The following is a 10,078-nucleotide window of genomic DNA, read 5'->3' as shown; positions in this document are numbered from 1 at the left end:
AGAACCTAAGTCGATCTTGTTGCCATGGAAACGTATAAAATAAATGTTTCTAAAAGCTTTAAATAGCAAAAGGCACCACTTCAGCATGTACCTGGCAGATCTGCAAAGTTTCATAAAAACATATTGAACGGTTTGTGAGTTCTGCTCCGGAAACGATTCAAACAGACGGACACACGGACGGACATGCCCATAGCTATATCCAATAACAATGGACAGACAGACAGGCCTCCAGCCCATAATACATGTTAACATAATGTAGATCATACATGTTTATATACTACGGCGTTATGTTAAAACAAATAGTTTTAGAATACGTTAGAACAGTGATGAGTTACGTATATTCATAACTTTAGATAGAAATAGTCCAATGTGTTTTAAAGTTCTTGTGGAGTTTGTTGACATAAGGTTTAAAAACTGTTGAAATGTGCTAAAGTTGTTTTCACTTTCAGCAAAGCATTCTCTTCTTGCAGTTCGGTATCTGTCACAGATTGCCAATACATGATACTCATCCTCAATTAGAGTTAAACCTTTGGAGTGGCAATACATGATACTCATCCTCAATTAGAGTTAAACCTTTGGAGTGGCAATACACGCACACACGTTCTTCATATGGGATTTTAGAATGTCTTCCAGTTTCAACTGCAAGTTTAAAGTTGGTACACCTGAACATACATATTAATCTTTTATGATAAGCAGAGGTTTCACATGATAATAAGTATTTTTCTACATTAAGGAGAGATTTGTACTGTGAGAAATATTTGCATTTAGATGAGAGCTCTATGGAGAGATGCCAGTTTTGAGAAAGACAGTCATACAGCCTCTGTTTAAATTTCATCATCAATAATTGCTATCCAAATAAAATAAAATCCATGTTGAAACAGGATATACCTGATGTGTGATGCCCATGTGGTTTTACCAGAGTCATCAAGTGACTTGAGCATACAATAGGACTAATATGGTAATCTTTGATGCTCCATATGGATCACTCTGCACCAGTAACTCACTGCTCTGGACATATACTGATATTGAAGTGGCACTCTCCCACATTCTCCTAGAGCCATGTTGTAATTACTATATTTATTAAGTTTCAAAAATCTTTTGCAAAATCTGTGATGCACTTGCTCAATAGTGTTACAGTAGTTAATTCCCCATACTTCAGATCCATAGCATAAAATGGGAGTTATCATTGAGTCAAAAAATTTAAAAACTTCTCCAACAGGAATATATCCAAACTTTGGTTGAAATTGTTGAAGTGAGAATAAAGCTTTAGTGGCCTGAGCGGCTAGACATATCTGTGTTTTAGTCCATGAAAGTTTCGTTATGAAGAGAGTTCCCAGATATTTATAACAACTCACTGTTTCTATTTGTTCACCTTTAAAATACCATTTCTCACATTTCCCCAGTGGGCCACCATTCCTAAACACCATAAGTGTAGTCTTATCGAGATTTATCTTCATTCCTGTTGAATTACAAAATTCTTCTAGTACATTAATTTTCTGTTGAAGTTGATTTGTTGAGTCTGAAACAGCTGACACATCATGTGCATACATCAATGCGAATATATCTTGAATATCATTAGTTATAAAAATTCCTCTTCCACGCTTTTCCTCCAATTTTATCACAAGTTGGTTTATGAAAATCACAAAGATTTGAGGACGCATTATACAGCCTACCACGGGTACCAGTGCTGCATTTAAAATAATCAGACAAACCAGAATCTGTCCTCACACAAGCAGAAAGTTTGGTGTACATAGATGTAATAAAATTTAAGAAGTTTCCTCTGAGCCCTACATCATGAAGACTTTGAAAAAGAACATCATGATTTATACAGTCAAACGCTTTACTAAAATCTATGAAGATGCAGTAAAATCCCCCCCCCCCCCCCCCCCCCCCCCCCCCCCCCTTTCTTCAAAAGATATTTTGTTATCATTGCTTGCAGAGTGAAAATATGGTCCGCTGTTGAATGTGTAGATCTAATGCCGGCTTGCGTTTCTGATAGTATGTTGTGACAGTCACACCAGTCTTTGAGTCTATTGTTTAACACTGCTATTAACCTTAAAAAAGGAGTCAATGAGAGATATGCCTCTATAGTTTCCAGGCTCCTGCACCGATCCACTTTTATGAAGCGGACATATAATGCTCTGACCCCTAAGATCTGGGAATGTGTTAGTAAAAGATATCTGATTTAAGAGTTTTGTAAGTAGTGGAGTGATATAGTCTCTGGTTGACTTCAAAAATTCATTTGCAATCCCATCTGGTGCAGGAGTTTTATTATTTTTTAGACTTCTAATGCAGTGATAAACTTCTTCTTCTGACATGGGTTTGTTTAAGTCCAAGCATAGTATATCTTCTCCAGTGTCCTATTCTAATTGCAGCTCTTTATTAGGGAAAGATGAAAAATTATAAACTGTAGGATTAAGTAAGTTCTTAAAATAGTTATACCATGTGCCAGTGGTGATGTTAGATGAACTACCTTTTTGTCTCTGATTCTTCAATAGCTTCCAAAATTGCTTAGGGTCTGAACTGGAAGAAGATAATAAATCTCTTTGCTTACTCACATATATGCTCTTTTTATGTGAAAATAACTTCTTAAAATACCTTCTTTCCTTTCGATACACATTTAAATCTTGGTCAAAGTCCTTATGAAGTATGGGTTGCTGAAGACCTATTCTACCCCGGAATCTTCACGGGTCAGGCTGACGTCGCATTGCCGGAGTACTGCTGTATACTTACTCTTTTAGGCAAATTGTATGAATGGCGCGTGTTACTGGTAGGGAAGGACACTTACTTTTTTCGCGAGCACCTGGTGTCATCACTAGTACTGAGTGTCAGTGGTCCATTCATATAATTTCCATTCATATAATTTCCAAAGGACCCGTGAAGATTCCGGGGTAGAAAAGGTCTTCAGCAACCCATACTTGCCGTAAAAGGCGACTATGCTTGTCGTAAAAGGCGACTAACGAGATCGGGTGGTCAGGCTCTGTGACTTGGTTGATACTGTCAACGATCTCAATTACGTGGATCGATGCTCATGATGTCAATCACTGGATTGTCTGGTCTAGGCTCGAATATTTTACAGACCGCCGCCATATAGCTGGAATATTGCTGAGCGCGGCGTTAAACAACAAACAAACAAACAATTTCCACAGCTATTTGCCCTTTACGCCCAATGGAATCTGTTTCGGCAGAAAATCTAGGCTAGTTATTCTCTCGCACTGACAAGGCGTGGCATGGTACCTCACCCAAGTGTGAAGTTTTATTTATACTACATATTTCAGCGACTGAATTTAATGTCAGTCCAGGTTTGAGTGGAAACGAGGGCGGAGGCAACATACAACTGCTAATACAGGCCAATGAGAACTTTACATTGGTCGTAACAACTGCTGGAACTGCAACAGCCGGTGCAGACTATGTACCATTGCCTAATGTTCTCAATGTAACTGATGGACAGCTTAATGTTACGGTTTCACTAATCAATGACGATGTGAGTATCTGATCTGTGTATATATACCCTGTAAACCTTGTATGCCGATTTAGAGTCTTCTTATATTTACTGAAACCTTTCAGCTGAATTGTATGTAATAAATATTGCATGCCTTATATAAATAGCCTCAGTAAAGCTCTTAAAACGTTTAACCGTAGACATGCGGAGGACATTTCCAAATTCTGCGCATCAGTGACACAAAAGATGTCCAAAGCAATCTATTTTAACTTGACACTTATAGTAAACTACGTTTATAACGAGAACGCTTATGACGAACTAGGGGGCGCGGGTGGCCCAGTCGTCTAAGGCGCCGCAATTCGCTGTGCAGAGTTGCGTCCCTTGGGCACGCCAGAAACCTATGATTGTGGGTTCGAATCCCGGTTCGCCCCGATTATGTTTCTAGGTTTGTCAGCACCTACCCGTGCTCATGGGTTTCACCGAAGTGGTAAACGTCTGAGACCTGCATCACTTCGGGCTTTCCTCCCACATTAAGCTGACAAGCCGTGATATAACTGGAATACTGTTAAAAGTGGCGTTTGTCGCTAGTTGCTGTAGTAATGCTGTATGTAAATGCTTATAAAAATAAGGTTATAATGAACTAAAATTAGTGGTCCCTTTGAGTTCGTTATAACCGTAGTTTATTGTATTTATTCATGCGACCATTTGACTAAACTTTGCATGTGTTTGTGATCGGTGCCACCGGTGGAGCAGTATACGCTGACCTATTCGCGGGCACCTGGTATCGCCCCCATTTGGCAGTGATGCACACACACACATGCTTATCAGATAACCGGAATCGTACAATGGACTCTGCTTTCAGCATAGATTTCTTATGAATATGGAAAGGGTTTTGTCGATTGTATAAATACGTGCCAGGACGTGTGGCTTAACTTTCACGTGAAGCTGGCACTATTAAAACTGAACACCATCTGTCATTTGATCATATTGTTGTCAGTTTATAACTGGTCTATATGTTGCCTTTGGCTTATTAACTGTGTAATTTGAAGGAAAATGAGGAACCGGAGACCCTGATTATTAACCTAAGGGACCAGGCCAAAGGAGTCGACATAACCGTTGAGTTCACTATCGAAGATGATGATCGTAAGTGAATATACCTTTTTTCAGTCCCAACAAACTATTTTCACTGTAGGCTCCTAATCCATTCATGTTGCGATTTTCTAAACACCTACATGCAGTCCCCGTTACATGGATGACAATTATCAGATGAGGTGTCATGCCTCATACATTGTTTTAATCCAAAAATCAATAAATTAGGTCTATGAACATTTTTAAACAGAAATGTCAGTCTTAAGAAATAAATGAGTCATTTGCAAACACTAAAATATCGATCATCCTAATGTCAGCACCTCGGTAATAAGCGCAGAAGGACAAATGATAATGTCAGTGTCCATACACATACTTTTATTTGTTGTCCCTATAATGGTATGGTCTAAAATCTACGAAACATTTTAGACACATTCATTAATGATATGTAGGTTATATAATGCGTCTTTGTTGTAAGATACGACTTATTGAGTCGGATTCAACCCTTGAAGATCCGGGTAAGAATAGGTATTCAGCAATCCATGCTTGTCGTATGAGGCGACTAACGGAGTCAGATTGTCACGCTCGCTGCCTTGGTTAACGCAGCATTCAGCAATATTCTAACTATGTGACGGCGGTCTGAAAAATAATCGAGTCTGGACCAGACAATCCAGTGAATGACACCATGAGTATCGATCTACGCAATTTGGATACCATGACATGCATCATCCAACTCAGCGAGCTTGACCACCCGATCCCGTTAGTCGCCTCTTACGACAAGCATGGCTTGCGGAAGACCTACTCTAACCTGGATCTTCGCTCGTGGCGTGTATAGATGTACCACAATGGTGTGGATTGGTTTCTATTCTGTCACTGGTGTACCCAGGCCGGACTATAGACTGTATTGGTTGCACATTCAAATTCAAAGACCGTGTGGCCAGATCAAGTCTTTTATAAAGTGGTTTATTCCCCCTGCAGTGTTTTATTATAAGTACGATAAACAATGACCACAAGTCGTTTATTTCTTATATGAGATATTAACATTTTGTACAGCCTTTTTAAGGATGTCAATAAATTGTAAATGGTTTTGAAACATTTACCCGTATTGAAATTATAATGACTCCCTGAATACAATCCGCAATCGGCGATGTCGGACAAGTCCATTTTATATACAAGGGGTTTAAGTGTGGTATTCTCACAATTTTCACTACGATTATCTTCATTTGCTCCCAATAGCAATTGTCATTTCTCTCCCAATTCTGGGTGCGATCGTTCGGTCATTGCGCTGCACCCTTCATGTTTTTATTCCCTGTACCGCCTCTGTGGTCTAGTGGTAGAGCGTCTGCCCGGAGAGTGGAAGGTCCGGGGTTCGATCCCCGGCCGCGTTATTCCAAACGACGTAAAAATATGGTACTTATTGTTACCCTGTCTGGCGCATGGCATTAAGGGGCTAAAACGAGGGCTGGTCGGGTCGGAGTCAATATTCTGAGTGGGGTAATCATGTTAAACTGCGGCATGGTATCTCAGTGAGCTAGCACTATAAATCGGCATTTCTCCGGACTAGTACAAGAAGCCATACACACACGTGCATGCACGTCGCTATATGAGTGCAATAATCTTGGACGCGACGTTAAACCGAATTTCACCTGACCTCACCTCTTTCTCCCTGTAGTGTTGAACGATAAATAACTCCCACTCGTCGTTTATTTTGTTAAATAAAGCAGGCTTTCCCAAAATATTGTCAACCACGAATCTAATTTAATTCTACCAACGCTGCATGAAAGGAAAATTGGATATAACAGATTGATTCTTCATCTACCTTGCATTTGAGTTGCATTCTCATTATCCTTATTACTTTCAGCTGTTACCTTCACCGCTTCGGATTCTGTCTTCGAGGAGGGCACCCTAGCTATGATCAACCTCACCTGTGCATTTCCATCTGGGTCGAGTAGTTTGACTTTTAATGTTTCGGCTTCAGGCGGCACTGCTACAGCAGGTGTGGATTATATGTACTCACCGACGCAATACACTTGTACTTTGGTTTCCAGTATTGTGTCTGTTATAATACCACTGACTGATGACGCCGTGAGTATTATTATTCCACCTTTAAGATATTTCTTGAGCCTCATCTTATTTTTAAATATAAAATGTCAACGCCAGAGAATAAGCAGCCTCAAATATCCGCCGAAACAGATTCCATTCGGGGTAAAAGGCAAAATAGCAGTGAACATGATTTGCATGGATCTCAGTGACGACACTTGGCGCCTGTCCCATCTGTAGTCAGGCGAGTCACGCTTGCATGTTTGGAAAGAGAAGCTTTGAGAATTGACATGATCCAGCTTTGGAAAAAGTGACATGATCAACACCAAGCTTTTTCGAAAGACCAAAATTATTTCTTTAGTTGGTTGGTTGGTTTGTTGTTTAACGCCGCACTCAGCAATATTCCAGCTATATGACGGCGGTCTGTAAATAATCGAGTCTGGACCAGACAATCCAGTGATTGACATCATGAGCATCGATCCACGCAATGTGGGACCGATGACATGCATCAACCAAGTCAGCGAGCCTGACCACCCGATCCCGTTGGTCGCCTTTTACGACAAGCATAGTGGCCTTTTACGGCAAGCATGGGTTGCTGAAGACCTATTCTTCCCTGGAATCTTCAGAGGTCTATTTCTTAAGACAGAAGGTACTTAGGTGAGGACGGAGGCTCTCGTAACAAATAAAGAATTATTTTAAATGTAATTTAAAATGAACACGAATTCTGTCACAGTCTATTCAATTATTCTCACCAAAAGCATTTTACTCTGGTTCCAGGAACGTACTTCTGACAAGACGTTTAGCCTCAGTGTGGACACAGGGTTTTCAGTGGCAGGAGACGTAGTTGTTCCCGTCACAATTCTCGAAAACGGTAAGTGTACAAATTGTGGCTTACATAAGAGGAAGTGAGAGAGCAGTTGTTATGGAAGTGAGAGAGCAGTTGTTATGGAAGTGAGAGAGCAGTTGTTATGGAAGTGATAGAGCAGTGGTTATGGAAGTGAGAGAGCAGTTGTTATGGAAGTGAGAGAGCAGTTGTTATGGAAGTGAGAGAGCAGTTGTTATGGAAGTGAGAGAGCAGTGGTTATGGAAGTGAGAGAGCAGTTGTTATGGAAGTGAGAGAGCAGTTGTTATGGAAGTGAGAGAGCAGTTGTTATGGAAGTGAGAAAATGGTACTCCTGATTCTGTATTGGCACAAAATGATCGTTTACCAGGAGCATTAACTGTAAATTATGCACCAACCCCTTGGCATGTGTTGGCACCCGTCATTTGAAACCGCCAATGAAGTGACGGTTTACAATGGTGCCATGGCGACTTCTCGCTTAAAGCGCATTGTTTTTCTTTTGTAACGAGACAGTTTTTGTTACTTTACAGCTGACTGAATCACTGCATACATCACCAAATCACCGGAACTGTCAACATACTGTAAACTACGGTTATAACGAACTCAAATGGACCTCTAATTTTAGTTCGTTATAACCGTAGTTCGTTATGAGCATATATACAACATCTATATAGCAAATGACAGGAACAAAAAAATAAGTTCGTAATATCCGTCAGTTCGTTATAAGCGTGTTCGTTATAAACGTAGTTATTGTAGATGGGGAAGGATAAGCAGCCTTAAATATTTATTTTGCACCGTGCAGGTTGGACAATATTCAATGTGCCTGTAGTAGACACATTTGCTGATTAAAAAACAGTGCTTTATGCTAAATACTCATAAGGCAATGCGAGGCGAGTGAGAGTCTTGCTATCCCATCGTTTCAGTGCACAGTTTTAGATTTAATTAATGAGATTAATTCATAAGTTTTTCCAATCTCATTTAAATCAGATTTTAGTTCTTGCTATCACTAAACAAAGATCTGAGGACATCCCATTACCGGTCATGTCAGAACGACCTTTCATCCGACCAATCAAAGCGTCGCTTAACAGATCATGAAAGTGATGGTCGGAATGTTGTCTAATCATGCAACCTCAAACGTTAACATGGGGTATTCCGAATTACAGTTGCGGCCGTTCGACTGATTCCGTCAAAACTATCGTCCATCTCTCGCTTCCGTGGAAGCACTGCCATACAATCTCAACCATATATTAGACGTTCCGTAATGTTCAGTTTTCAATATTTTAATCGAGAACTGTGTCAACATATTTTTCAAGCGTAGTCTGAAATGGAAGTCGCCAGGTTGAAACGACTGTCGTAAAACTCGAGAAAGCTGCTTTCTAATTGACTGATGTCGACTTCTTGTTAGTCATTTCAGTGGTCGCAAAAGGTCGTTCTGACGTGACCCCTAATGGGATGTCCTCAGATCTTTGTTTAGCGGCAGCGAGAACTCAGATCTGATTTTAATGAGATTGTAAGTTTTTCCCAATTCGTGTACCCCACATTTACATACATCTCTCTATTTAGATTGCTGATTCTGGAATTGCCGTCCAGTACATGCAGGCAGTCACTGCGATGTTTCTAAAACATCATGTTGTTGTCACGAAACTTCGTCGTTTTCATGTGTGTAACAGGACCAATAAAAGCTTACAAACAAACTGTTTGAATGATGTAGTTCTGTTGAATAATACAGGTGAGGTGACGCGTGTCTGACTTGTATCAGTCCAGGCTAATGCCAGGTTTATAGTGCTAGCCCACAAGCATAGAACCTTTAGAACCGACAAGTGCTTGTTCTATCCCTTCAGTGCCGATCGCCAGGCTGGGTAACAACAAGTATGACGCGGCCGGATTCGTACCGGGGAGACTTTCTATACACTGGACCATGCAATAGACCACGGAGGATAATGTAGGATTTCCCATGACGGAACATTGTGTTCGCCTCCTCCTTTCATAAAAATAAGATAGTGCCCAGACACTGTAACTCACCTGAATATGTGGTCAACAGTTTAAAGTGTCGATTATGCTTGTCGTAAGAGGCGACTGAGGGGATCTGGTGGTCATGCTCGCTGACTTGGTTGGTGCATGTCATCGTAAACCAATTGCGCCATTCACTGGATTGTCTGGTCCAGACTCGATTATTTACAAACCGGGGTCATATAACAGGAACATTGTTAACGTTAAACGACAAACAAACAAACAAACAAACAAACCACTACATAATAAAATATTTATTTCGTATACATTTGACAATGTCAGGATTTGGATATATCAATTTAGTTAAACTATACTGAATAAAAAAGTTAGGGATCATGACTATTTTGGGGGATATATTTTTAAAAATCCCCAAACATATACATGATCCCTAACTTTTTGTTCAGTATAGTATAGTGAGTGAGTGAGTTTAACGCAGCTCCTAACAGTATTCAAGTCATATCACAGCGTGTCAGCTAAATGTGGAAGGAAAGCCCGAAGTGATGCAGGTCTCAGACGTTTACCACCTCGGTAAAACCCACGAGCACGGGTATGGTGCTTACAAACCTAGAAACATACTTTTAAATCTCACATTTCCGCTGTGGGTCACCTTCTGAGGTTAGGTCGGGCTGTCAGCTGTCAGGCTCACACTGCAAACACGA

At 40.4% G+C, this 10,078-nt stretch overlaps 1 pseudogene; it reads left to right on the top strand.

Annotated features, from left to right (window-relative positions):
• Positions 1–2,754: 2,754 nt before the first annotated feature.
• Positions 2,755–10,078, top strand: part of LOC139462707 (uncharacterized) — a 66,652-nt pseudogene continuing 59,328 nt past the window's right edge.

This window comes from Haliotis cracherodii, unplaced genomic scaffold (assembly GCF_022045235.1).
Source record: "Haliotis cracherodii isolate W230 unplaced genomic scaffold, xgHalCrac1.p SCAF_15, whole genome shotgun sequence".
Classification (NCBI taxonomy): Eukaryota; Metazoa; Mollusca; class Gastropoda; order Lepetellida; family Haliotidae; genus Haliotis; species Haliotis cracherodii.
The sequence above is the reverse complement of the archived record's forward strand: the minus strand, read 5'-3'. Positions and strand labels throughout refer to the sequence as shown.